This window comes from Triticum dicoccoides, chromosome 4A (assembly GCF_002162155.2).
Source record: "Triticum dicoccoides isolate Atlit2015 ecotype Zavitan chromosome 4A, WEW_v2.0, whole genome shotgun sequence".
Classification (NCBI taxonomy): Eukaryota; Viridiplantae; Streptophyta; class Magnoliopsida; order Poales; family Poaceae; genus Triticum; species Triticum dicoccoides.
The window spans coordinates 559,080,798-559,107,032 of record NC_041386.1 but is presented as its reverse complement, the minus strand read 5'-3'; the positions used below and the strand labels follow the sequence as shown (position 1 = coordinate 559,107,032).

Genomic DNA, 26,235 nt, shown 5'->3' with positions numbered 1-26,235 from the left:
TACAAAGATTTCTTGAGCCTACACACCCTCCCATCAGTCTGTTTGTTCCAAAACCTGGAGGAATGTCCATATGGATCTCTTCTTGTAAATAACCACCATGAAGAAAAGCATTCTTCACATCTAGCTGATGTAAAGTCCACCTAAAGTAAGTTGACTGCGCATGAGATTAAGGTTCTCACTGTGTCCATCTTCGCCACTGGTGCTTTGGTCTCATCATAGTCTATCTCCCGTCTTCCTATAACCTTTTGCAATTAGCCTTGCCTTCTATCTATCCACCTTACCCTCTAGAGTCTGTTTTACGGTGAACACCCATTTGCATCCAACTGCTCTTTTTCGTACTGGGAGTGGAAGAAGATCCCACGTCTTGTTCTTCTGAAGTGCACCAAGCTCCTCCTTCATTGCGTCTTTCTTTCCACCGGGGATCCAGCTTTGCAGCCTTCCAATCCTTTGGATTAGACACTGATTGTAGAGACGCAATGATTGCTTTGTGTGCGGGTGAGACATAAGAGTCTGAAACTCAATTTACAATGTCATGCTCATAGCCATATCGGACCGGAGGCTTTCCAGCATTAGTCCTAGTCTCTCTGCATAGTGCAAGCAGCAATTCCAAAGAAGTATTACCACCTATCTCATTTTAACCTCCATCTTGCTCTTGTGGCTCCTCCTCGACTACCTCAGGTTGCTCTTGTGGTTCTTCATCCAAGACCACTAGCGGTACAAGAAGAAGGGGTCCCGGCTCAGGGGCGGGGGTATCTTACTTCTTTTCCTCTGCGTTCGTGATAAGCTAGTAGGCACTCTTGTGTGGGTTGGCTCATTCCCCTGGAAAACGAATATTAAGAAGATAGATACCATTCCGTCGATACTAGATTCATTCTTTCTGCTCAAAAAGAACAAAGCCTCTATTGTGGGAAAAGTCTTTGAAACCCGAAGTTCTAAAATAGAAAATGGAATGAAGAAGGGGTGTGACCTTATGGCCAACTATACTAGCTCCCCTAGAGGGATAATATAGCTCCTAAAGGATGATTGTTTATGGTATATTACCATAATTGTAGAATTTGACCTGGTGCTGACTTGCTGCTGTTCTGAGAAGGGGACCTTGCAAAGCTTGACAAGTTTTTTTATACTTATCGATCCAATCTGTCTACAGATAGGCGCCTGCTGTGGCAGCAATTAATTAATCTCCGCCTTAGCATACAAGGACCATGGCTCACAGCGGGTAGTTACGGTGGTTTTGAGGAGACCCGCTCAAGGTCGCTGGTTCGGAGCTATTCCGAGATCTCAAGGAGCGCCAAGCTCAATACGTGCAAGAAGAAAGAAAGGCTTCCACCTACGACTGCAGCTGCTGGTACTTTATCTCTGTCGCTTTCAACTCCCACTCCTTCTCCCTTTGGTTTCTAGAGGAAGTGAGAAAGAATAATATATCTTGTGTAACTAATCTTTCTTATCGAAAGGTTATAGTTCGTAGACCATTTCTATAAGGACTATTTGAGCCATATCCGGTGCTTTGGACCTCTTTTAGCTGCTAGATATCTACTGGGTTCAATCCCCACTTCCGCTTGAAATGAGTAAGTCAATCCTCTTGCTCGGCTGTGATACGAATACTATTCATACGCAGACCCGGATCCAAGATATGGGGCATAGACAGATAAGAATGGCTTCTGAGTTGCATTCATTGCACTCTGGAATGTGGGGCTCCTTGGCTGATGTGATGGAGCGGTATCAGCAGATACTTGCAAAGATCAAATCAAGTAGAAGAAACAAGGAAGTTAACTCAGCGCCATCGGCCACCTTAACACGAACAGCTTGGGACAGAGGTGTAATGCCTGACAGAGAATCAGCAATAGAATGCATTTTGCATGCATTTTTCATCGAGTGAAACTACTTGAATAAACTGGAAGTTTTAAACCAAGTACTCTTGAAATCGCTACCCCCTGGGATGGAAAAAGAGGCTCGGGTTTTAGCCCTCCGTTTTACCCCGGAAGTCGTTGTTCGTCTTTCGATATGAGAGGATGGCAAGTGTCCGCAATGACTTAGCGACTTAGACAATTGGTTATAGATTCTAGACTGATCGATCAGATCACATCATCTCGAGCAAAGAGCTGAGAGCAGAGAAGCGACATCGCTTCGACACTCCTTCCTCTTTTCGTTATGAAACCAATATCAAGCAAGATATGAAGAAGAGGGCGGCTCCCTGGATTGAACACATAAAGCAGTGCCAAGATCTCCTCTATGCGAGAGAGAAGTTCTCAGAAATGATGGAGCTGTTGGTTTCGGTCATTGTATGCTTGGTTGCTAAACCGCAACCTTTACGGCATCTGTAGGAAGAATTCATTCTGGTCCCAAAACTTATAAGAGATCTTGGTAGTGAATATGCAATGCTGAATTCCAATAAGTTGGTACTTCGCACAAGGAAGAAGCTCGTGTTAAAGATAGTTTCATCCAGACCGAACCCTACCTTAGCGTCTCATCCCCACCCACCAAGTCTTTATCCGCGGTGAAAGGAGTGGTTTAATTCGATGCAAGGTGCAAACGAGCTTTTCCAAAGATGGAGTCCTTTCAGAAATACATGTGCCAGAAGAAAGCAGATTCTTTTTCTATTATAAAATGAATCTGCTTTCTGATGGCCATTTTGGTCCATTGTGGGACCACGGCTTGCAAAGGAGGTATTTAGCGCAAAGAACTTCTTCCGCTTTTGGGGATTCCACTAATTGATAGAAGGAAGTGGATGCGGCAGGATTGGCCCCAATTGAATCACTAGTAGAAGAGATCCACGTGCAGAGACTGTTAGGGAGATGCAGATGGAGGGACGTTTGGATTGCTGCTAGAAGGGCTTACGACGAATAGATTGTTGGAATGGCTTTAAGTGAAAGGGAATCCGGCAGCTTATGTGAAAACTTCCCTTGTGGTTTAAAGTTCAAATAGATCAGGTGCCTATGTTGTTGATACACCGAAAGATACTAACGCTATGCTCCAATGCGGGATGAGGGCCAACGATTGTGATGAGTGGGGACCTTAGAGCTGAAAACCTACATACAGTGACCCTTATGGGCAGCGCCCTGGGCTGGCTATGTACGAGACATCAAACCGTCTCCCGGGTCCAAAGTTTCCATTTCCAGGCCTGATAGTCTTCAACTGAAAAAAGTAGGGCGGAGAACTAGTAAGAATTGTGCCTGCCATTCAATTCGTGACGTGGATGATCCGCCGACGGAATCGATTAGGTGAAACGGCTCTGCAAAGTTTGTTTGTTCATAAAGGCTGCATGCAGCCATGCAATTCGTACTGCATGGCGATATTACTCTACCACTCTATAAATGGTATATAGATATCTTCACTTCATCACAAAGAAATTGAGTACTAGCACGCATTGCTATGGATGCTGCAACCGCAAACAGGCTTTCTGCAATTGCTACCGAAACGGAGCAACTGAAAAATGAGATTGAAGGGCACCATAGAGTGCTAAACGACCAGTTGAGAAGTGTTAGAACAATGGATCCTGCAAACAAAGAAGCGCGCATTCGCGCTACCAGAGAGCGCATAGAGGGTTTGGAGGAGAGGCAGGAAGCGTTGCGGGTGGAGCAGCAAGTGCTCTTTATTCGTCTAGCATCTCGCTAGAATAGAAGAGTCCGTAGACTCTTTTTAGTTTTCTAAGGTTGGTTTAAATTCAATAAGTGTCTGGAGACATTTGTTTTCATGTCAGGTGTTCTTTGTCTTAGTTTGATTCCGATCTACTCCTATGCTAAGTGTCTTTGTTTGGTTTGATTTCTTGTGTTTGCATGTATGGGCTAGCCGTCAGTGTTCAATGCTTATGTTAATATAATAACGCCAAAATGTGCTGCAAATTCATGTTCAAGTTGAAATAAGGCCGAAGGGCTAAGTGTACTACTGGAGATTATATATTCCAGCTCTGAAGTTTCCTTTTGAGCCCCCGTTCTACTATGGTTTGGATTCTAGTTGAAGCGTGCGACCATCTATTCAGATGAGGAGACCGAGTAAGAAACCACTAAGCGGAGAGCAAACAGATCAATCTCTATCTATGAGTTTCTCAACCAAGATCCACTATTCAACCAAGACCCGCTAACTAATACTTTTACGCGAGCTTAGTTATTGGAAGTTGCAGCCGAGGAACTCTTATCCCTAGCCACAGTTGTTGCAGCACAAGGCTTTGTCGCGATTGGGTCATATGTCAGTACTCTCACATTCCCCGTGGTCTCCCTAGTATGCTGAGCTGAACTGAAGTGAAGTGAAGCTGCGGGCGATGATGGACTGATCCCATGCTATTCAGGCGCCTGACAACGCTGGCTCCGACGGTGATGAGTCTGACGGTGGCTCAGATGTTTCTCTTCCTGATCCTTCAAGGTCCCCCGTTCCTGACATTGTCCAAAGGCTGTTGGCGCTCTCCCATCTGACAGTGCGGGCTCTACGTGTCGCCTATGGCAACACTACCCGAGTGGTCTATTGCATAGTGGATCCACGGGTACCCCATCGCTGCTTCGTTTTTATCAACATCCGGTAAGCAGAACGGACAGAGAACTGTCCCGATTTCTCGTAATGCCAGGCCCAAAAGTCCTCCATCCGCATAGCAGCAAAAGTAGGCATTTCTTTGATACTTACTCACCTGTGGCTAGATTTACCACCATTCGAGTACTACTATCACGGGCTGCCTCGCACGGTCTTCTCGTTCATCAGATGGGCAGACGGCTTTCCTTAATGGGGAGTTGGATGAGGAAATTTACATGGAGCAGCCAGATCAAGAGTACCCGCGCATTCGCCTAACCCCGGGTTTTTTCGATCAAAATGAAGATTTTTTAGAAAATAAGCCCAAAAAGCATCTGACCTTGAAAAGAATCACCAGTTACTTGATCCATCCCTGCGGTAAGTGGGAACGAATGTGACAGCCGATGGTAGTAGGATTTCCACAGGTTGAGCTCCTTATCTTTTGACTTTTGTAAGGATAGCCGAGTAGATGTAATAGAATGGGATGAATCGAGCACGAGAAATCACTAGGCATAGGGGAGCCGTAAGGAAGAGGAGTAATATCATTATAAAGTTCACGAATTCGATTCATTTTGGAATCGATAAGTGAACACGGAATCTCGTCTTGTTCCCCTTGGTTCCGAGGGAAATAAAGGGGAAATCACTGATTCATTTGGAGCTACTTTCTAACTGACTCATTGACATGAGAGATTGGATGCGATGCGCCAGTCACTTGTACTACAGCGGACAAAGGTCACCGGCAAACGACCATTCCACAATGGAACCTGGCACTACTGTTTGCCCTAAGGGCCGACCCACCTTTTCAGAGAAACAGACACATGACATCACTATATTACGCATTTTCGAGATAAGAAAGTGGAGAATGCATTCTTCCCTTTTTTTTACATTTTAAACTCATGTTCATGGTCTGTTTTATTCCCAATTGTTGCCCGTGTGAAAAGAAAGAAGAGAAATTGGGCCATGTTTCCCGAGAGAGACTGCCTTCTCTCAGGCCAGCAGTCTTATACTTATAGTCGACTGCTCTATGACAATCTGACCTCTTTCTTGGGCTCTGCTTGCTCGTCTACGCTCCGACCAATTCAGTCAAAATCGAAAAAACGATGTTTCCTTGAAAAAGTCTAAGAAATAGTAGTAGTAGTCAAAAAGTGCACTTTTTCCATATATTTCGATTTATAGGGATCCCTATCTTTATCTCTATCCACAGAGATACCTATCTATATATAGAGAGATTTTTCTCAAAATTGATCTAGACTATCCTCTATCCGGATAGATATGTCCCTATGAGCGACTAGGCCGATCTTTTTTTATATGTTTTGGCCACGTCCGTTTCCGCTCCGAAGAGGAAGGTTTGGATCTTTCAATCTTATGTCGTGAGGGATGTGACCTATGTTAGGTCCATAAGATACCACAACTTTTAGTGTTCTATGATTCACCTCCGAATAATGAGTAGGTAGTTCGATCCTTTTGATTCTTATCTTCCTAGTAAACGGGGATCCGGAGCAATAGGTCGAATTACTATATAAAGAAGACTTTTCTACAAAAAGGACTTATTGTTCGAGTAGGAAGATTTCGATTTTTCTCCTTCCCTCTTTTCAATAAGAAGAAGTATTTGGAATGAAACAAATTCCTCTTCATTCTGTTGTGCTCAGCGAAGGAACTGCCTAAGCATACTTTTGCGGATCCAAACTTCTTTGTTCTTTCAAAGTCTTCTTCTTGCATATAAGAACGCAACTTTTGCAATTCCTTGGATTTGAGTAGTAAGTGGCATCCCCTCTGAGCTGTGAGTAAGCGGAACCATTCTTTTTTTGTTCTTCTCCAGATTCTGGCCGGTAGGAATTTGCCTCTTCTTTTTCCAACTGATATGGCCGATAGGAATTTGCCTATGATTTTTCCAACTGATATGTCGATATAGAAAGATCTCCTTATTTCAAAACCGCGGGTTCTCGCGTCATTTTCTTTAAAAGATATTAGATCACCGTGGGAAACTTTCAAATGAGTAATGGTTACCAGTCCATTATTCAAACAAACCCTTCGATGACTTATCGGCTGCCTTGCTTGAGGAAGAGTGTCACTAAAATGGAGACGAACCAGAATCACGTCCGATCTTGTTTCTTGATTGAGTAAAAAAGGGATATATGAAGTTCGTTCTCTTCCTCTGTGCATCTCCCTTATGGGTAAATCCCCATAATAAAGAGACAACTTTCGTGTAGTTTGTGATTTGATGTTACTGTTTAGATTTTCTCTCCGAGAAAGATTTCTTTTAATGGATCTCCTCTTGTTCCTCAATCTTCGGAGAATACGGCGTTGGACTAGAGAAAGTTCTCTGTTCCGAACATTTCCTGGAAGTAGACGACACATTTTAAATCTTAATGCTGGCATGGCATATTTCATTGAATCAGTCTTTTTCGCCACATCACGTATAAAGGGAATCGAACCCAACTCTTCCACGAACCCCCCACGAATGGCCCTCCCTTAATTCAATGAACTATGAGAATTCCTTTTTTTGTTTTTTTGTTTTCAGTTCTCATAAGTCCTTGATATACTAGCAGAAACTCAATACTTGACCGACTGCGTCACAGTGCTCAGGTAAAGTGGCAGTGGTTGAAAGCGAGCGGAAACGTCAGTGTTTTTTGTGCGTTACGATAGTAGTGGTGAAATAAAATCCAATTCAAATATCTCAACGTAGAAGGAAAATCGTTTCACTTTGAAAGGAAAGCTAGCTATATGAGATCGAAATCACTCTATCTACGATATTCATTGCACCATGATTGAAGGACAATGAGGGGCAGGTTATATTCCCTTTCTTCTGATCGATTGAGGAATCACTGATAATGACACCACGTCTGTAGCATCTACTGCTATTGCAAGGCCCGAAGCACATGGGAGAATGTTCGTTTTTTCTGGATCGGATTAGCAAAAGCAAGCAAGCATGTGATGTGGCGGGGAAGCCTAAAAGAAGCCTTTGGGAGGCAGTGTGGTGACGCCTGTTTGGCGCGTGGGAATTAACTAATCTAATGATATATTGGTAACTACTTGTGGGTCCGCACACCACTCCTTATGTTCAGCTAAAAAGCCTTCCGGTTCGAATTTATTAAGAAATAATCAAAGATTAGAATGCCAATGTGAATTTAGGTTCAAAAGGATCAATAGCACATGACGAAGTTCAAGTGTCTTCTCTTCAAGAGAATAGAGCATAATTGTAGGATTATATGGATATCAGTGCTTTTATTCAATTCCCGAGGCACTCTTCAACGATTGAGGAGATTCCCGAGGCAGTCTTAGTGCTATCGTCAGGGTCACCAGCCTACTGTACCCCTTATTCTGGCTTAGCCTTGCTTAAACAGAAGAGGCTTGGTTAGCATCCTTTCTATCAGGTGCTGTTCTTTGCTACCAACAATTCTTTAAGTACGTGGTGAAGTAAATAATAGTGCACTTGCTGACAGTAGAACCCCCAAGAAATATCACAGTATAGGCCGATATCTTTGTGCAATGTCATTTACAAGCTATGCTCCAAAGTCTTGGCAAATAGGCTGAGAGAAGTACTGGATGAGATCATTTCCGAGGACTTATTAAATAGGGATGCTTTTTCTATGAATATAATCAATTCCATAATGCTATCCGCTTTGACGAAGCAAATCAGATGACGGGCGATCTACGCCTCGAAAAGGAGAAGAAGTGGTTCTCGATACTGAGCAAAAAGTCACTTTCGATGCAGAAAGTAGGAAACCAAGGAAGCAGGCATTGGCAAAGAGTGAATATTTATCCGATCCTATAATGGCTCAATCCGATCCAACAACGGTACTTCCAAAGGCTCCTCGGCTAAGAAAAATAATAGTTGTATTGGCAAGGCATGAAAGGGATTTTCTAATGCTATCCGAAGACGAATCGGAATACGAAACCGGAAGCCGTAGCCCAGAAGCTTTAGCTTGAGCGGAAGGGGAGGAAACCGGCTATTCGAACTGGCGGGTGGGTGGATACCCTAGTGCTTATTGCTTTGTCGGAGCAGGGGCGGAGAGGGATTCATTAGTTTGACAACACAAGGGTGTCATGTGGAGAAAGAGAATTGAACTATTCTAGAGGTTTCTCGGTCATGTCTGCATGGTTCCCGAACCCGTAGGGTCTACACACTTAAGGTTCGGTGACGCTAGAGTTGTTATGGGAAATAGTATGTGGTTACCGAAGGTAGTTCGGAGTCCCGGATGAGATCCCGGATGTCATGTGGAGTTCCAGAATGGTCCGGAGGTGAAGATCGGTATATTGGATGAAGGGTATTGGAGTCCGGAAGTGTTCCGGGGTACCAGGCTATGGCCAGCATGACCGAAAGGTGTTTCGGGAGCCCCGTCAAGTGTTGCAGGGCCTCATGGGCCAAGGGGAGGGGGCAAACCAGCCCACTAAGGGGCTGTGCTCCCCCACACCCTTTTCCCACGTTACTTGGAGGTGGGGTGCCTCCACCTGTCTTGGGAGGCAAGCCTCCACCTGCTTGGCTTGGGGGGCAAGTCTCCCTAGGGTTTCCCTAGGGAGATCCAATCTGTCCTAGCCCCCGCCCCCTAGGGGAAACTCTAGGGCGCCTCCCCCTTCTCCCCTTCCCCCTATATATAGTGAGGGGGTGGGAGGGCAGCCACACCCTTTGAGGGAGTCCTGGACTAATGGGTCCTCGGGCGTCCGGCCTGTTAGCCGTGGGCCGGACTGATGGGCTGTGAAGAACACGAAGACCGAAGACTGCCCCGTGTCCGGATGGAACTCTCCTTGGCATGGAGGGCAAGCTTGGCGATCAAATATGTAGATTCCTTTCTTTGTAACCGACCTTATGTAACCCTAGATCCTCCTGGTGTTTATATAAACCAGAGGGCTTAGTCCGGAGAGGGAGATATTCATTACCATAGCCACACAAGCTAGACCACTAGGGTTTAGCCATTACGATCTCGAGGTAGATCAACTCTTATAATACTCGTATTCATCAATATCAATCAAGCAGGACATAGGTTATTACCTCCATAGAGAGGGCCCGAACCTGGGTAAACATTGTGTCCCCTATCTCCTGTTACCATCGACCTTAGACGCACAGTTCGGGACCCCCTACCCGAGATCCGCCGGTTTTGACACCGACATTGGTGCTTTCATTGAGAGTTCCACTGTGCCGTCCTCAAAAGGTTTGGTGGCCCCTTCGATCGTCAACAATGACGCCGTCCAAGGAGAAACCTTCCTCCCGGACAGATTTTCGTGTTCGGCGGCTTCACACTGTGGGCCAACTCGTTTGGCCATTTGGAGCAGATCGATAGCTATGCCCCTGGCCACCATATCAGATTTGGGAGCTTGAACTACGTCGCAGACATCCATGGAGATCTGATCTTTGCTGGATTCGAGACCGCGGCGATCGCTTCTGGTCACCTCAATGAACATGACCTAAATCTGTCATCGGACCATATCCAGGAGATAGCTCCTGTAACTGCTCTGGCCTTAGATCCGGAGCATACGGCGCCATCTAAGGACTGCAGGTTCAACCCCTCCACTAAGGCCACAGATTCCCCGGTGTTGGAGCCGCACATGGACTTAAACTCACACAATATTCTTGGCACCGGAACCCCGGACTCGTCTCCGGATGTAAGTTCCGAACCATGTGAGTCCACGGATGCCGAACTTGATCGTTTATCGATCTTCGAGTTCAATGCCACAGACATCTTCCAGCACTCACCCTTGGGCGACGTGCTAAGCTCATTAAAGAACCTGTCCTTGGCGGGGGACTCACAACCAAACTATATCCAGTTCGAACTAGAAGCTGATGATAGGGAATTTCGCTCCCCACCTGCCACCCACTTTATAGCCACCGTCGAAGACTTAACCGACATGCTCGATTACGGCTCTGATGAAATCAAAGGTATGGACGACGATGCCGAAGAAGAAGAGGCCCAGGACCCACCGTTCACCAGACGCTGGACGACCACTTTCTCGTATGATGTGTACATGGTGGATGCACCAAAGGATAATAGCAGCGATGACAAAGAAGACCCAGTTGAGGATAAACCTCCTGAGATACAATCGAAACACCGGCGTCAGCGGCGCCGCTCTAAGTCACGCCGCGGTAAAGATAGCAACACCAGCACAGGAGAAGATAACACTCCGAAAGGTGCCGAAGACAACGAAGACCCGTTGACGCAGCTACCGAACAAGATGAATGGGAAGATGGGCATGTTAGCCCTAGTAGACAGGCCACACATGAGGACTCGGAGGACAGTAACTATCTTCCGCTCTCCGAGGATGAGGCGAGCGTCGGCACCAAGGATTTCATCGTGCCTGAGGAACCTCTTGAGCAGGAGCGCTTCAAGCGCTAGCTAATAGCCACTGCAAGGAGCCTGAAAAAGAAGTAGCTACAGCTTCAAGCTAACCAAGATCTGCTCAATGCTAAATGGACCGACGTCCTAGCAGCCGAAGAATACGGCCTCAAGCGCCCGGCCAAAAGCTACCCAAAACACAAATTACTACCTCAGTCCGACGACGAGGCGCCGGAACACATACCACCATCGCGCAATGCGGCTGACCGACCACCACGTGGACAGGACAAAGCGGCAACTCAAGCCAAACACCAGCCTGCCCCGCCGCATCGCAAAGGCAGAGGTAAATCAGCTCACAGTCATACATATGACCTTCGACATGACCTGAACAATAAAGCAGGATATACCCGATCGATTTACAGATCGCGAGGACATTCCTCGACACATGATGATGCTACCTATTCGGACGTGACAAACCTAGTCACACCCGAGCCGACAACCGCAGACGGACTCCATCGGAGCTACGTCGCGACACGACCTGATATAGAGGCACCGCACACCCCCTTTGCTTCAGCGACGAAGTAATGGATCACAAATTCCCCGAAGGGTTCAAACCCGTTAACATTGAATCATACGACGGAACAACCGACCCCGTGGTATGGATCGAGGATTTTATTCTCCATATCCACATGGCTTGCGGAGATGACCTCCATGCTATCAAATACCTCCCATTAAAGCTTAAAGGGCCAGCTCGGCACTGGTTAAATAGCCTGCCTGAAAATTCTATCATAGCTGGGAGGACTTGGAAGAAGCCTTCCTCGACAACCTCCAAGGTACATATGTCCGACCACCAGACGCCGATGATTTAAGCCACATAGTCCAATAACCTGGAGAGTCAGCCGGGAAATTTTGGACTAGGTTCCTAACCAAAAAGAACTAGATCGTCGACTGTCCGGATGCCGAAGCCCTAGTGGCCTTTAAACATAGCATCCGCGACGAATGGCTCGCCCGCCACCTCGGCCAAGAAAAGCCGAAATCTATGGCAGACCTCACGGCACTCATGACCCGCTTTTGCGCGGGTGAGGATAGTTGGTTGGCTCGTAGCAAAAACACAGCCAGTGAGGCAGGCCCCTCTGAGGTTAAGAACTGCAACGGCAAGCTCCAACGCAGCAAACACAAACGCCGAAGTAATGACAACAACACCGATGACACTGCTTTTAATGCCGGATTCAGCAGCTCCAAGTCCGGTCAGTGGAAAAAGTCATATAAAAGAAACAATCAGGGACCATCCATCATAGACCGCATACTCGACCGTCTGTACCAAATCCATGGCACCCCAGACAAACTAGCCAACCATACCAACAGAGATTGTTGGGTTTTTAAGCAAGCCGACAAGTTAAATGCTGAAAACAAGAAAAGGATCATAGAGGAAGGACGATGACGAGGAGCCCCTGCAGCCAAACATAGGGGGGCAGAAGAAGTTTCCCCCTAAGGTCAAAATGGTGAACATGATATATGCTACACACATCCCCAAGAGGGAGCGCAAGCGCGCACTCAGGGACGTCTATGCGATAGAGCCAGTCGCCCCAAAATTCAATCCATGGTCATCGTGCCCAATCACTTTTGATCGTCAGGATCATCCGACCAGTATTCGGCATGGCGGATCAGCCGCACTAGTCCTAGACCCAATCATTGATGGATTCCACCTGCCGCGAGTCCTCATGGACGGTGGCAGTAGCCTCAATCTGCTCTATCAGGATACAGTGCGCAAAATGGGCATTAACCCATCACGGGTCAAGCCCACAAAGACTAACTTCAAAGGAGTCATACCGGGCGTAGAGCCCTGTTGCACGGGCTCAATCACACTAGAGGTTGTCTTCGGATCTCCGGACAACTTCCAAAGCGAGGAGTTAATCTTCGACATTGTCCCCTTTCGCAGCGGCTATCATGCGCTGCTCGGACGAACCACATTCGCCAGATTTAACGCAGTGCCACACTATGCTTATCTCAAGCTCAAGATGCCCAGCCCATGTGGCGTCATGACAATCAATGGAAATACGGAACGCTCCCTCCGTATAGAAGAGCACACAACTGCCTTAACAGCAGAAGTACAGAGGGCCTTCTCAAGTAGAACCTTCATTCGGCTGCCGAGCCCACGAACACCTTCAAGAGGATCCGAACTACCCTGCAGCAAGACAGCTCGGCTCGTTAGGAGCTCGACTAGCAATCTGGCCTCCTTCTCAGTCTCGATCAAGTGGTGACATTCAGACCGCGCGTACGTAACTACGCACTCAAAATTCCATGGGTATCGATGGAGGCATAGCTAGCTTGTGATCCACAGTATGGCTTAGCCGACACTTGATACACACATACTTTCACTTTTATTCGTTTCCTTTTCAGGTTTCAATCCCACATGCCCCATCTGATGGCCTGATCATCGATACTCTTGAAGGACAAACACACCAAGGAGGCAAGAAGCACAGGCATATGTGGGACTTCTCTAGGTGGTTTTGGTAACAATCACTCTACCTGTTTTTCAGGACCCACGTGCAGCTCTCACTTGGTTAAGGCATAGTAACTAGCCTCATGCTTATTGCATTACTTGTATAAATGCGCTTTAACGCACCAATGAAATTATAATAAGAACAGTTTGCGACTCAAATTTTACGGCCCTAGCTTATCACTTGTTCTTCTTTTTCTTCATGTTTTGTCTTTTCTGGTAACTTTATCAGGTAGCACCCGTACACTTTGGTGCATTTGATGTTTTCCAGGGGCTTCACAGCACCCCACACTACGGCAACAAAAGTCCAAACACTTCTTATAAGTATAGTTCGGCACCCCAAATTTAGCATTATATGCATTGGCTCCGAATCATGTCTTTGGTCAATAGTTGGGTTGCCCGGATCCTGTGCTTGCTACCTTACGTTCCACTATATCGGCTAAGGTAGTAAAGGGAGAACTACTACGATTGTGCCTTGGTTTATCCAAAGGAACAACTCAATAGAGGAAGACGAAAACTTACTGTCATGATACGGCAAGAGCCGGTCAGCTGTTTGGAGGTTGCAAATAGTTGGAGATTTCTTCCGCATTACGCGAAGGATCGATACTTCCCGATCAAACGCTTATAGCACTCTAGTTCGGATAATAGGGGACGTGCCCATGTTTTGATTGTCGAACTCCTATGGCTAAGTGAGGGCATTAAAGCCACATAGTTTGGTTGCCTGGTTCGTTGCGCTAAACAACTCCTTCAAGGACCATAAAATTGGGTCAAGATTGTTTAGAATCCATTCCGAACACCTCCGTACTACCTACGTGGGGGCAGAAGCCGATGATCGGTCAACCCTCAGATTTCATACAACACGGCCGCATAGAAGATAAAATTTAAAAACATAACAAGCATTATATTACAAACCCACTTTGTTCTATCATACAAGGCAGAAGGAACTTGAATATATTCATTCAGAGATCGTGTATTTCGCACATTGATCCGCAACAATGCGGGACCCCTCCAAGACATCGCCAAAGTATCGCTCGGGTGTGCGGTGCTCCTTGCCCTCAGGCGGCCCCTCGGTCGCCAACTTGACGATGTCCATCTTCGCCCACCAGACCTTGACATAGGAGAAGGCCAGACGCGCGCCTTCAATGCAGACGGACCACTTGATGACGTCCAGTCGAGGACATGCATCAACCAGCCTCTTCACGAGGCCAAAGTAACTGCTGGGTATAGCTTCAGCTGGCCACAACCGTATTGTTAAATCCTTCATGGCCAGTTCGGCCACCCTATGCAGCTCGACCAGCTGTTTTAGCTGATCGATGAAGGGTACCGGATGTTCCGGCGCAAGATATTGTGACCAGAATAGCTTCTCCGTGGAGCCTCCTTCTTCGACTCGGAAGAACTCCGCGGCGTTGGTCACACTGTGTGGCAGATCAACAAAAGCCCCTGGAGAACTCCGAATCCGGGTTAGTAAAAGATATTTCCTCTTCACATTCTTGCTTTTCATATTGAATGCCTTACCCGTCGTTATCTTCCTGGCCTCCTGGATCTCCTAGAGGGCGCCCTGGGCTTCACTCCGAGCCGTGTCCGCACTCTTACAAGCTTTGGCGAGTTCGGCCTCTTGAGCTGACGCATTGTGCTCCAAGGTCTCGCACTTCCTCACCGCATCATGGAGCTCCTGTTGTACTTCGTTGACCCGGGCCTTGAGCCTCTTACGGGCGGCCTTCTCCTCGATAGCCTTCCCCTCGGCTTCGACAAGTGCCTCTCTCAGGGCCTCGACCTTGGTCGTCGCTTCTGTACATATCATGGCACTTCGGTCAAATGCATGTCATTTTACTTTTTCTGAATACATAACGGGTTATCACATACCTTCTTTTTCTTGGAGCTGCCTCCTCACCTGGCCGAGCTCCTCCTCGGCCTGCTCCAGTCTCCGCTTCAGTTCGGAGACCACGGCAGTATGTGAGGCTGCGGCCAACAGTGATGGCTGCGTATTCATATCAGACAATTTAGTTAGTTTCCTGCAATAAAGGATTGATCCTATATCCGGCTTTTCTTTCCGAACACCGAACAATGTCTCAGGGGCTACTGTCTATATTGGGATTTTCTCTTCTTGCGCCGCTTACCTCAAAACCTGTCAGCAAGCTGCTGCAGGCTTCGGTTAGTCCACTCTTGGCGGGCTGAACCCTTTCAATTACCGTGCCCATAAGAACACGTTGCTCGTCCACAATGGAAGCACCTCATAGCGCTTCCAGCAGATTATTCGGTGCCCCTGGTTGGACAGGGGTCACCGGCGGAATAGGCATACCCTCTTCTTTCAAAGGAGATTGCGTGCCAGATTCTGGAGTCGTACCGGTCTCCGGAATGGAGTCCGGCTGAGGGCCGAACTGAATACGACCCTCCTCACCACCAGTCTCCATGGGGATCGGCTCCCCCTGGTGTCCGGCGATGGAGGCATCGCCTTTTGGCGCCTCCTAAGCCTCTCCCCGGCCTAGGAAAGTCCTTCGAGACAGCACCTCTGCGTCGTCCTTGGCCTTGGGGAAGTGAGCGGCCGGTGGTGACGCGCTGGCCATCGCCTGTAAATCCAATGAACCTCCTGACGAGGATCACTGGGGGCGGTCATGGGCCGGACTGTAATAATGTAACCAATCATGTCAATACAACGAGGAGGATAGACTTGGTTTATGGGCAGATATGAGTCTTAGCACTTACGATGCAGCCCGAGGCTTAGTGCGGGGGCGTTGCTCCGGACAGCTTTCGACGTCCCATGTGGAGCTGCCCACGAGCGGGCCTTTCGCCTTCTTGGGCACCTCCACCTCCAGAATTGTGTAGGCCGCCCTCTTCTTCCTCCCCCATCAGGGGGAGAATCGCTTTCCTCCTCCTCCTCATCGTCGCCGTCTTCGGCGGCGGAGGAGCGGATCTTGTTTTCGGACGTCGTGTACGAAGCGCCCTTGCGGTGGGGGCCACTCCGGACCCCCTTGGCCTTCCCCTGGGCCTTCTTCTCCAGTGCCTTATAGGGCACCGATTCCAGCATCTTCGCTAAACGCGGGATGAGTGGTTCTTCAGGCAGCGGAGCTGGACACCGGATCTGCTTCGCCCTCTTCGTCCAGTTTGGAAGAAGCAATGGTAATAATTCCTTAGATATCATCCTCGAAACAAGCAAGTAGGGGATGTGTTAAAGATAACATACCTCATTGGGGAGGTGGTTAATGTCGTGCCCGTGGCCCAAATCTGTGGCCGACGGTATCTCGTTGCCCTTGAAGAGCAACTTCCAGGCATCTTCGTGAGTTGTTTCGAAGAGCCTCTCTAGGGTATGGTGCTTCTTCGGATTGAACTCCCATAGAGAGCGGCTTCGGCTCTGGCAGGGGAGGATCCGGCACACCAACATCACTTGGATTATGTCGACGAGCTTGATGTCTTTGTCCACCATGCTTTGGATGTGTGTTTGCAGCGCTATCAGCTCGTCTTACGAACACCAGTTCGGGCTCTTCTCGAACCAGGAGGTGAGTCGCATGGGAGCGCCGGAGTTGAATTCGGCAGTCGTGGTCCAGGTGGCATCGCGGGGTTCTGTGATGTAGAACCATTGTTTTTGCCATTCCTTGCCGGTCTCCATGAAAGTGCCTTTTGGCCAGGAGACATTGGCCAGCTTGCTCACCATGGCGCCTCCGCACTTCGCCTGCTGGCCATCCACTACCTTCGCCTTCACATTGAAGATTTTGAGCCACAGACCAAAGTGGAGTTGGATGCGGAGGAAGGCCTCACACACAACGATGAACACCGAGATATTGAGGAAGGAGTTCGGGGATAGGTCGTGGAAGTCTATCCCGTAGTAGAACATCAGCCCGCGGACGAAAGGGTGGAGTGGAAACCCTAGCCCGTGGAGGAAATGGGGGATGAATACTGCCCTCTCGCTGGGCTTCGGTGTGGGGACGATTTGTCCCTTGGCTGGAAGGCGGTGGGCGATTTCCTTCGCTAGGTACCCGGCCGCCCTAAGCTCGGCAATGTCCTTCTCCCCGACGGAGGAGGCCATCCACTTGCCTTGACCTCCGGATCCGGACATGGTTGAGTGCTTGCTTGAGTGGGAAAAAGATGAGAACTTGGGTGCTGGAGCTCAAGAGTGGAAGGGCAGAGGACGAGAGAAGGCGTGGGAGAAGAAAGGGGATTCTTATCTCCTTATAAGGGCAGTGAATATTGAACGCCTCCCCACTCGCCTTAAAGTTCGCCTACTCCCAAGGGTTGTGTAAATGGCACGGTTGGGTTACCCACGCCCGTATTGATGAGAATCCCGCAATAAGGGGACATGATCTCTGCTTCGACAAGACGTTCCAATGGCAACCGCGTCTCGAAACATGGAGCAGCAGGCGAAGACTGGTTCAAAATTATGACCGAGAAGACGTGATGTCATGTTGTAAAAAGTTGTCAACAGATTGGACTCGAGGATTATTATATTCTCTCTGCGGTTGTGTGTGTAGTGTGTGTTACAGGTCCAGACACGATCAATACGTCCTAAGACTATCTTGGAGTTCGGAAGGAGGAACCCGCCTTGCAATGCCGAAGACAGATCTATGCGCCGGATACCTTGTCCTTGAAGCCAGGTTCAGGGGCTACTGAGGGAGTCCTAGACTAAGGGGTCCTCGGGCGTCTGGCCTGTTAGCCGTGGGCCGGACTGATGGACTGTGAAGAACACGAAGACCGAAGACTGCCCTGTGTCTAGATGGGACTCTCCTTGGCATGGAGGGAAAGCTTCGCGATCAAATATGTAGATTCCTTTCTTTGTAACCGACCTTATGTAACCCTAGATCCTCTTGGTGTTTATATAAACCAGAGGGCTTAGTCCGGAGAGGGAGATATTCATTACCATAGCCACACAAGCTAGACCTCCAGGGTTTAGCCATTACGATCTCGAGGTAGATCAACTCTTGTAATACTCGTATTCATCAATATCAATAAAAGCAGGACGTAGGGTATTACCTCCATAGAGAGGGCCCGAACCTGGGTAAACATCGTGCCCCCTGTCTCCTGTTACCATCGACCTTAGACGCACAGTTCGGGACCCATGTCGGTGTCAAAACCGACGGATCTCGGGTAGGGGGTCCGGAACTGTGCGTCTAGGCCGGATGGTAACAGGAGGCAAGGGACACGAAGTTTTACCCAGGTTCGGGCCCTCTCGATGGAGGTAAAACCCTATGTCCTGCTTGATTAATATTGATGATATGGGTAGTACAAGAGTAGATCTACCACGAGATCAGAGAGGCTAAACCCTAGAAGCTAGCCTATGGTATGATTTTTGATGTGTATGTTGTCCTACGGACTAAAACCCTCCGGTTTATATAGACACCGGAGAGGGTTAGGGTTACATAGAGTCGGTTACAATGGTAGGAGATCTGAACATCCGTATCGCCAAGCTTTCCTTCCACGCCAAGGAAAGTCCCTTCCGGACACGGGACGGAGTCTTCAATCTTGTATCTTCATAGTCCAGGAGTCCGGCTGAAGGTACAGTTTGGCTATCCGAACACCCCCTAATCCAGGACTCCCTCAGTAGCCCCTGAACTAGGCTTCAATGATGACGAGTCCGACGCGCAGTTTGTCTTCGGCATTGCAAGGCGGGTTCCTCCTCCAAGTACTTCATAGAAGATTTTGAACACAAAGATAGTGTCCGGCTCTGCAAAATAAGTTTCCACATATTTCCATAGAGAGAATAATATTTACCCAAATCTAATTTGCTGACGTATTCCGTAGCATGACACACCACGGCCAAGCCTTTATCCGAGTCATTTCATTATCCCACCTCAGCGTGTTATGCGAGGCGGTTTCCTTGGCATGTCTTGTCAAAGCAGAGATCGTGTCCCCTTATTCCGGGATTCTCATCAATACGGGCGTGGGTAACCCAACCGCTTCTAGGACTCCTAGATCATAGGCAAGTCCAAACGGACACGGAGAGGACGCTCGATATCCACCCTCTTTATAAAGGGACGAGGCCTTTCATTTTTTCCTCCCGTGCTCAATCGAATCCTTCCCCCACCTCAAGCTCAAACGCCCAAAGTTCAGGCCAGGTGCTCCGAACCTTCAGTCATGTCCGGATCTATACTTCAAGGCCGATGGGTGCCTTCTTTCGTCACGGAAGAAGACGTCAAAAAGTTGAGGGAGGCCAGATATCTGACCGCCGAGATTCTGCATCGGCTGCCTCCCCGGGGGCAGGCCGTCCCCTCCCCCGAACCCAACGAGAGCGTCGTGTTCGTCTCCCACTTCCTCCGAGGTCTAGGCCTTGCATTGGATCCTTTTGTCAGGGGCTTGATGTTTTACTACGGGCTAGATTTCCATGATCTAGCTCTGGACTCCTTTCTTCATATCACGACGTTTATTGTTGTGTGCGAGGCCTTCCTCCGGGTTACCCCTCACTTTGGCCTATGGCTCAAGACTTTTGAAGTAAAGCCGAAGATGATCGAGGGGCAACATGCGGCGTGTGGAGGTGCCTCAATATGCAAGATGACGGGAGCTGCGTGGCCCAAAGGTTTCATTCCAGAGGTGTCTTAATTGTGGCAACAGGAGTGGTTCTACATCACGGCTCCTAGAAGTGCCAAGTGGGCGGCCGCCCCCGTTTTCCGCCCGGGCCCTCCTCCACAACTGATGTCATGGATTAGCAGAGGATTGAGCTGGGGTCCGGCCAAGGACGTGCCTATACTGCAAAGCCGCATTCAAGATCTCTTTAATGGAGATTTCAGTTTGGTCACGGTAACACAAGTTATGTTGGTTCGTCAAGTCCAGCCTTGCAAACGCCAGCCTCTTCGCTTGTGGGAGTTCAATCCCGAGGGACCGCGCGCCATTCAAAATTTCCTCAGCCTGACGCACGAGGAGATGTACAAGTCGTTCTTCGGACCTCAAGTGGAGTGTCCGAAAATCACCGAGGACGCGGGCCTGAGTAGCAACCGCGCCGCCGAGCAGGTAAGGCGTCTTCCAACCGAGCGTACTACCTCTCCTTTGATGCTAAGTTATTTTTGAGAGTTTGCTTTTTGACCAGGACTGGCTAACGAAGGCGAAGTTGATTCGGTGCTCGGCCCCCCTCCCTGAGGGTTTGGAAAATCCGATATTGGAAAAGATGCTCCAGACCACACCTTGCCCGGAGCCCTTGAAGGAAAATGCGGGCGGTCACGGGCCCCCAACGCTGGCCGCTCTAGCCAAGGGAGCAAGCGTCTCCATGAAGGAAGATGATCAGAAGAGGAAAAGGATTGCGTCTGGGGATTCGGAAGCCGAAGCTTCCAAATGGTAGAAGAAGTCTCCCACAGAGGGTCCTACCCTGGGGGGTCCGGTTGCCGCACAAAGTCCATGGGGGTATCAATTCTCCCACGAGTCGTAAGTGACCCAAAATAACTTGATAGTACAGATATGTCGTCTTTTCTTCTGAGAAGGTAACCACTGCATGTATCTTTGCAGTTCGGGCCTTAGCCCCTCTCAAATGATCTTGTCTTCGGGGGATCTTCTTCCAGAGATGATGGAGAGCGAAACGCCTCTTCTGGACTCCTCCGCTCCGGAAGCGGGCGACCCTGAAGTGTCGTCGTGGAGGGCCTCTCCGAGTCCGGCGAGGCTAGAAGATAATCCCGTCGACCCCCAAAGTTCCCAGTGTTCGGCTCCCGAAGAGAGCAGACAAACGAGTCCGGCACCGTCTAGTGTGCGGTCAGATGTTCTGAGGGAGTTGGTGGGGCGAGCGGCCATCTCAGATGAACACCATGTGCTGATGAATACGGTGATGGAGAGAATCTCGTCCGCCGAAAGAGGATTGCATAAAGCTTTTATGAGTCTACTGACAGGTTTTGAGGTACGTAAAATAATGTATGATAGTCCTGCACATGCTAAGTGTGCCCTGTGTAGATAATAGCCCCTGAGACTCTGGTTGTCGTTGAGAACGACGACGATCAGAGGATCATAATCCCAGGTAGTAACCATACTGCTTTTATGAGCAGGTGATGGAAGCTCCGGTGGCTAGCCGGACTAGCGAGTTTGCCCATTTAAAACGGCAGTTGGATGCGGCAGATGCCGACATCGAGCTTGTTAACAAAAGGCTTAACGAGGCGCAGGGTAGGTGTTATTATCTGGTAAACGCCGCATAGTAAGAGCAGCATGAAGCCAGTATATTTAACATGTTATTACTGCAGATGGGGCTGCCACTGTTGAAGCCTTGCGGGCGGAACTTGCCCGAGCCAAGGAACAAGCGAGATTGGGTAATGCGGCTGCTTTAAAGGCGGCCGAAGAGTTGCGAGCCGAGAAGGCCGCGCATGGCGAGAGCCGGGATAAGATGGCCAATATGGCCGTAGAATTGAAAGCCGCCGTCGACCGTTGCCGTGCTCTTGAAAAGGAAAACCAGGCGAAGGCATCGGACCTTGAGAAAGCTGCTGCAACAGGAAAAGACCTCCGCTCTGCTATGAGGGCAAAGAAGGAGGAGCTGCGGGAAGCCGGGGATATTGTAGCCGGGAAATCCTTTATGTTGCAGAGGAAGTTCAGAGATCCATGGTATGCCCCTCTGGATCGGTTGTGGAGTTCGGGGGATGTGTATATGGAGTTGGCGGCGAGCGCTGCCGATGCGGCCAAATACTTCCAGAGTCAGACGGACCGTGAAGTAGACCAGCTGTTTTGGAAACAATTCCTTTCTCCTGAGCGTCCGCTTTCATTGACGGACCAATCAGCCGAATGGGCTGAACTAAATAGGTTGTCCGGACTCTCCATGAGGTCTGTTGTGGATCAGCTATGGCCGGGAAGGTCGAAACCGAGCAGCTATTTCGGCTTGGTGCAGCAGTTCCTTGACGTGGTGCCGTGCATAAATGCGATGAAGAGGTCGGCGTGCATAGAAGGCACATGAATGGCCTCCGCCCGTGCTAAAGCATACTGGGCAGAGATGGATGCTACCACGGTTGCAGCGCAGGATTCGGCCATAGGTCGAAGGGCTGCTGAGCACTACTTTGAGGAAGTTCTTTAGGGTGCTTGTTTGATAGAGACCCAATGCTCAAAAAATATTATGTTTGAGTGACATGTAATCTCATTGTAAGCGAAATGCTTTAATTTTCATAAGGCTACTTTTATACTTTTGCCTGAAAGTAATGTGATGCCTCCTGGGCGGCCGTTTATGTATACATGTGTATAACCTGAAAGATTGCAGTCGTCGGCTTCAACCCCCACGCATATAATGCGGAGGTGTTCGCAGAAACACGCGTTCACACTTAACCCAACGTCTTGGTCCTATTAAGGAGGTGATAGCGGAGCGAGCGAGGCAACCGGACTATAATGCTTTAACACTTTCACTTAGCCATAGGAGTTTGATAGTGGGGCTACTAGATAGCCGCCGGTGGCTCCGCATTCTCCCAATCCCGGGGTGCGTATATGCCTAGCCGGAAAGCGGCCCTTCGTTAAGGCAGAGGAATTCTAACATTCCCATGGGTCATCGAGTGCTTGACCAGTCTCGCGCTAGATCATGACAGTCACTTTTCGGCTTTCTCTACTGAGGTGCTCGTCCGGATGAACCAGTGCACAATCGCAGTAGTTCTCCTAGTGCTACCTTAACCAGTAAAGCGGAACATAAGGCACCAAAACACAGGAGCCGGGCAAACCCAACATTTGACCAAAGACAATGATTCGGAGCTGATGCATATAGGGCCAAACTCGCGACGCCGAACACTCCCTAAGGTATTCGGTCTTTGTGGTATAAACTGGGCCGAAATAATGGCCTTCGTAAGAAGCCCCTTATGTCCAGGTACGTGCATTGGTCTGGCGTGGCCACATGCCAAGACGTCAGCATCCTTCTCAACGGTGGATATGTATCAACAAGAGACAGTAAAAAAAGGTTTACGCAGGGTCTTAATCTAAAAAGAATCCTTGGAGCGGGTCCCTGCTGCACGTCTGCGCCTGTGTCTCCGTTGTGCCGTATCCTGGACGGGTGTGGCACGATGATCGTCTGCAAAAGAGAGGAATTTAGGTGAAAAAGGTTGTCATGCAAAAAGATAATTAAAAAACTATGAATAGTTCAAGATGAGGAGGAATGGCCACATGTCTGCGCACATTGAGCCCCTTGTAATAGGGGTGTGACCATTTATTCGGTATAAGTAGCGGCGCCGGACTCAATTAGTTGTGTCTGAGGTCTTGACGACCTATAGGGCGCTTTGGCTAGTCCGGGCGCCTTTAGTGTGTGGCTGCCAAGGCAGCCTCACTTTCTTCGGCGCGCAGAGATCGCTTGATATTTCCGTGCACTGAGATGATGCCGCGTGGATCGGGCATCTTGAGTGTGAGGGAGGCGTAGTGTGGTATTGCATTAAAGCGAGCGAAAGCTTCGTGCCCGAGCAGTGCTTGATAGCCACTTTGAAACAGAGCGATGTGGAAGGTCAAATGCTCGCTATGGAAGTTATCGGGGGAGCCGAATATAACTTGTAGTAGGAGGGAGCCCGTACAACGAGCCCCTGGGCCTGGCGTTACTCCTTTGAAGGTAGTATTGCTATGGCGAATTTGTGTTGGGTCTAACCCCATCCCGCGGATTGTATCCTGGTATATTAGGTTTAGGCTACTGCCGCCGTCCATCAAGACTCGTGTGAAGTGATATCCGCCAATTACTGGGTCTAATACCAAGGCAACCCATCCTGCGTGTCGGATACTTGCTGAGTAATCGCGATGGTCAAAAATGATCGACTGAGACGACCATTGGCAGGACTTCGCGGTGACAGGTACTTGGGTATATTTTTCTGGGGGTGCCGCATTGTTTTTTCCCTTGATCATGTGTAGTACATTTACTGTTTTGACTTCTGGGGCGAATTTCTTTTGTTCCCCAGTGTCTTGCTTGGGAGGCTCGTCCTCGTCTTCGCTTGGTGTATCCTCCCCCTTGTGTACGGCGTTGAGCTTGCCGGACTGCTTGAAGACCCAACATTCTCTGTGGGTATGATTAGCGGGCTTGCTAGGGGTACTATGTATCTGACATACATGGTCCAGAATTCTGTTGAGGATGGACGGTTCATCCCTGGTGCCTTTAGTGGGCGGCTTTTGGCCTGGCCGGGAGCTTTTGAATCCGGCATTTACTGCCGTGCCCTTCGTGCTGTCTCCTTTATGCCGGCGTTTGCTATTGCTGTTGCACCGTTATTTCCCGTTTCCATCTCTAACTTCAGAAGTACTGGGGTCGCTGGTGCTGCATCTGGCTAGCCAGCTATCCTCACTCATGCAAAAGCGGGTCATGTGGTTTGTCAATGCGGCCATCGTTCTCGGCTTATTTTGGCCGAGGTGTCTGGCGAGCCATTCGTCACGGATGCTATGCTTGAAAGCTGCCAAGGCTTCAGCGTCTAGACAGTCGACAATCTGGTTCTTTTTAGTGAGAAACCTGTTCCAAAGCTTTCGGGCTGACTCTCCGGGCTGTTGGGTTATATGACTCAAATCGTCCGCATCCGGAGGTCGGACATAAGTTCCTTGAAAATTTGCCCGAAAGGCGTCTTCGAGCTCTTCCCAACTTCCAATGGAGCTTTCGGGGAGGCCTTTGAGCCAGTGACGAGCTGCCCTTTGAGCTTGAGGGGTAAGTATTTGATGGCGTGGAGATCATCTCCTCGAGCCATATGGATATGAAGGATATAGTCCTCAATCCAAACCCTAGGGTCTGTTGTCCCATTGTATGCCTCTATGTTTACGGGCTTGAATATAACACCCTCGATGCGACTATAGCTCCCACGTGTCGAGGCACGACTTAGAGACATAATCACATTGAAGGCATATGTCGCAGGTTAGGCAATCTTCACAACATCCCATGTAATATGATAATAAAAGGGGAGATAACATAGTTGGCTTACACTCGCCATGTCAATCAAGTACATAAATAACATTACATCATCCAAACACTCATGGCCCGACTACGGCACCAAAATAAAAGATAACCCAACAAGCGACACGGTCCCAATCACCCCCAACAAGTAAATGCCTAGTTAGCAAATCCTACATCCAGTTGTATCCATCCTTCAACACATAACCAAGAAACCTTCGGAAACCATCTACCTCAACCTTCGAAAAGCATCCGTTATACAAGTTATGGCGATACTCCCGAACTATCTTGGAATCGTGCACCCTCTAACATGGTGGGGGTGATTGGGTAAAACTAAACCAGCAACACCGCCCGAATGTGCCGACAAATCCCGATAGGAGCTGCACATATCTCTTTCTCAGGGCACACTCAGATGAGTGCTCCGTACAACTAAAACCAAACCTCGAGTTTCCCCGAGGGGGCGCTGCACAGGACTCTAGTTCGGACCAACACTCAGAGGAGCACTGGCCCGGGGGGGGGGGGTGGTTAGAATAAAGATGACCCTCGGGCTCGCGAAAACCCAAGGGAAGGTGGTAGGTTGTTAGTGCAAATGGTAAAACCAAGGTTGGGCATTGCTGGAGGAGCTTTACTTAAGGCGAACTGTCCAGGGGTTCCCATTATAGCCCAACCGCGTAAGGGACGCAAAATCCGGGAACATAACACCGATATGACGGAAACTAGGGCGGCAAGAGTGGAACAAAACACCAGGCATAGGGCCGAGCCTTCCACCCTTTACCAAGTATATAGATGCATTAATTAAATAAGATATATAGTGATATCCCAACAAGTAAACATGTTCCAACAAGGAACAACATCTCCATGTTCCAACAAGGAACAAACTTAAATCTTCACCTGCAACTAACAACACTATAAGAGGGGCTGAGCAAAGCGGTAACATAGCCAATCAACGGTTTGCTAGGACAAGGTGGGTTAGAGGCTTGGTTCATCAATATAGGAGGCATCATAAGCAAGTGGTAGGCATTGCAGCATAGGCATAGCAAAAGAGCGCGCAACTAAGCAAGCAAAGATAGAATTGATTTCGAGGGTATGATCATCTTGCCTGAAATCCCGCAAGGAAGAAGAACGAGTCCATGAAGAAGACAAACTGACGTAGTCGAACGGGTCCTCACAAACGCGACGTTACCGGAACCAACCCGAAGAAGCAAGCA

General features: G+C 48.9%; 1 pseudogene; it reads right to left on the bottom strand.

The window, feature by feature from the left end:
* Window positions 1-5,726: 5,726 nt before the first annotated feature.
* LOC119289132 lies at window positions 5,727-6,873 on the bottom strand (annotated as a pseudogene).
* Window positions 6,874-26,235: the final 19,362 nt, after the last annotated feature.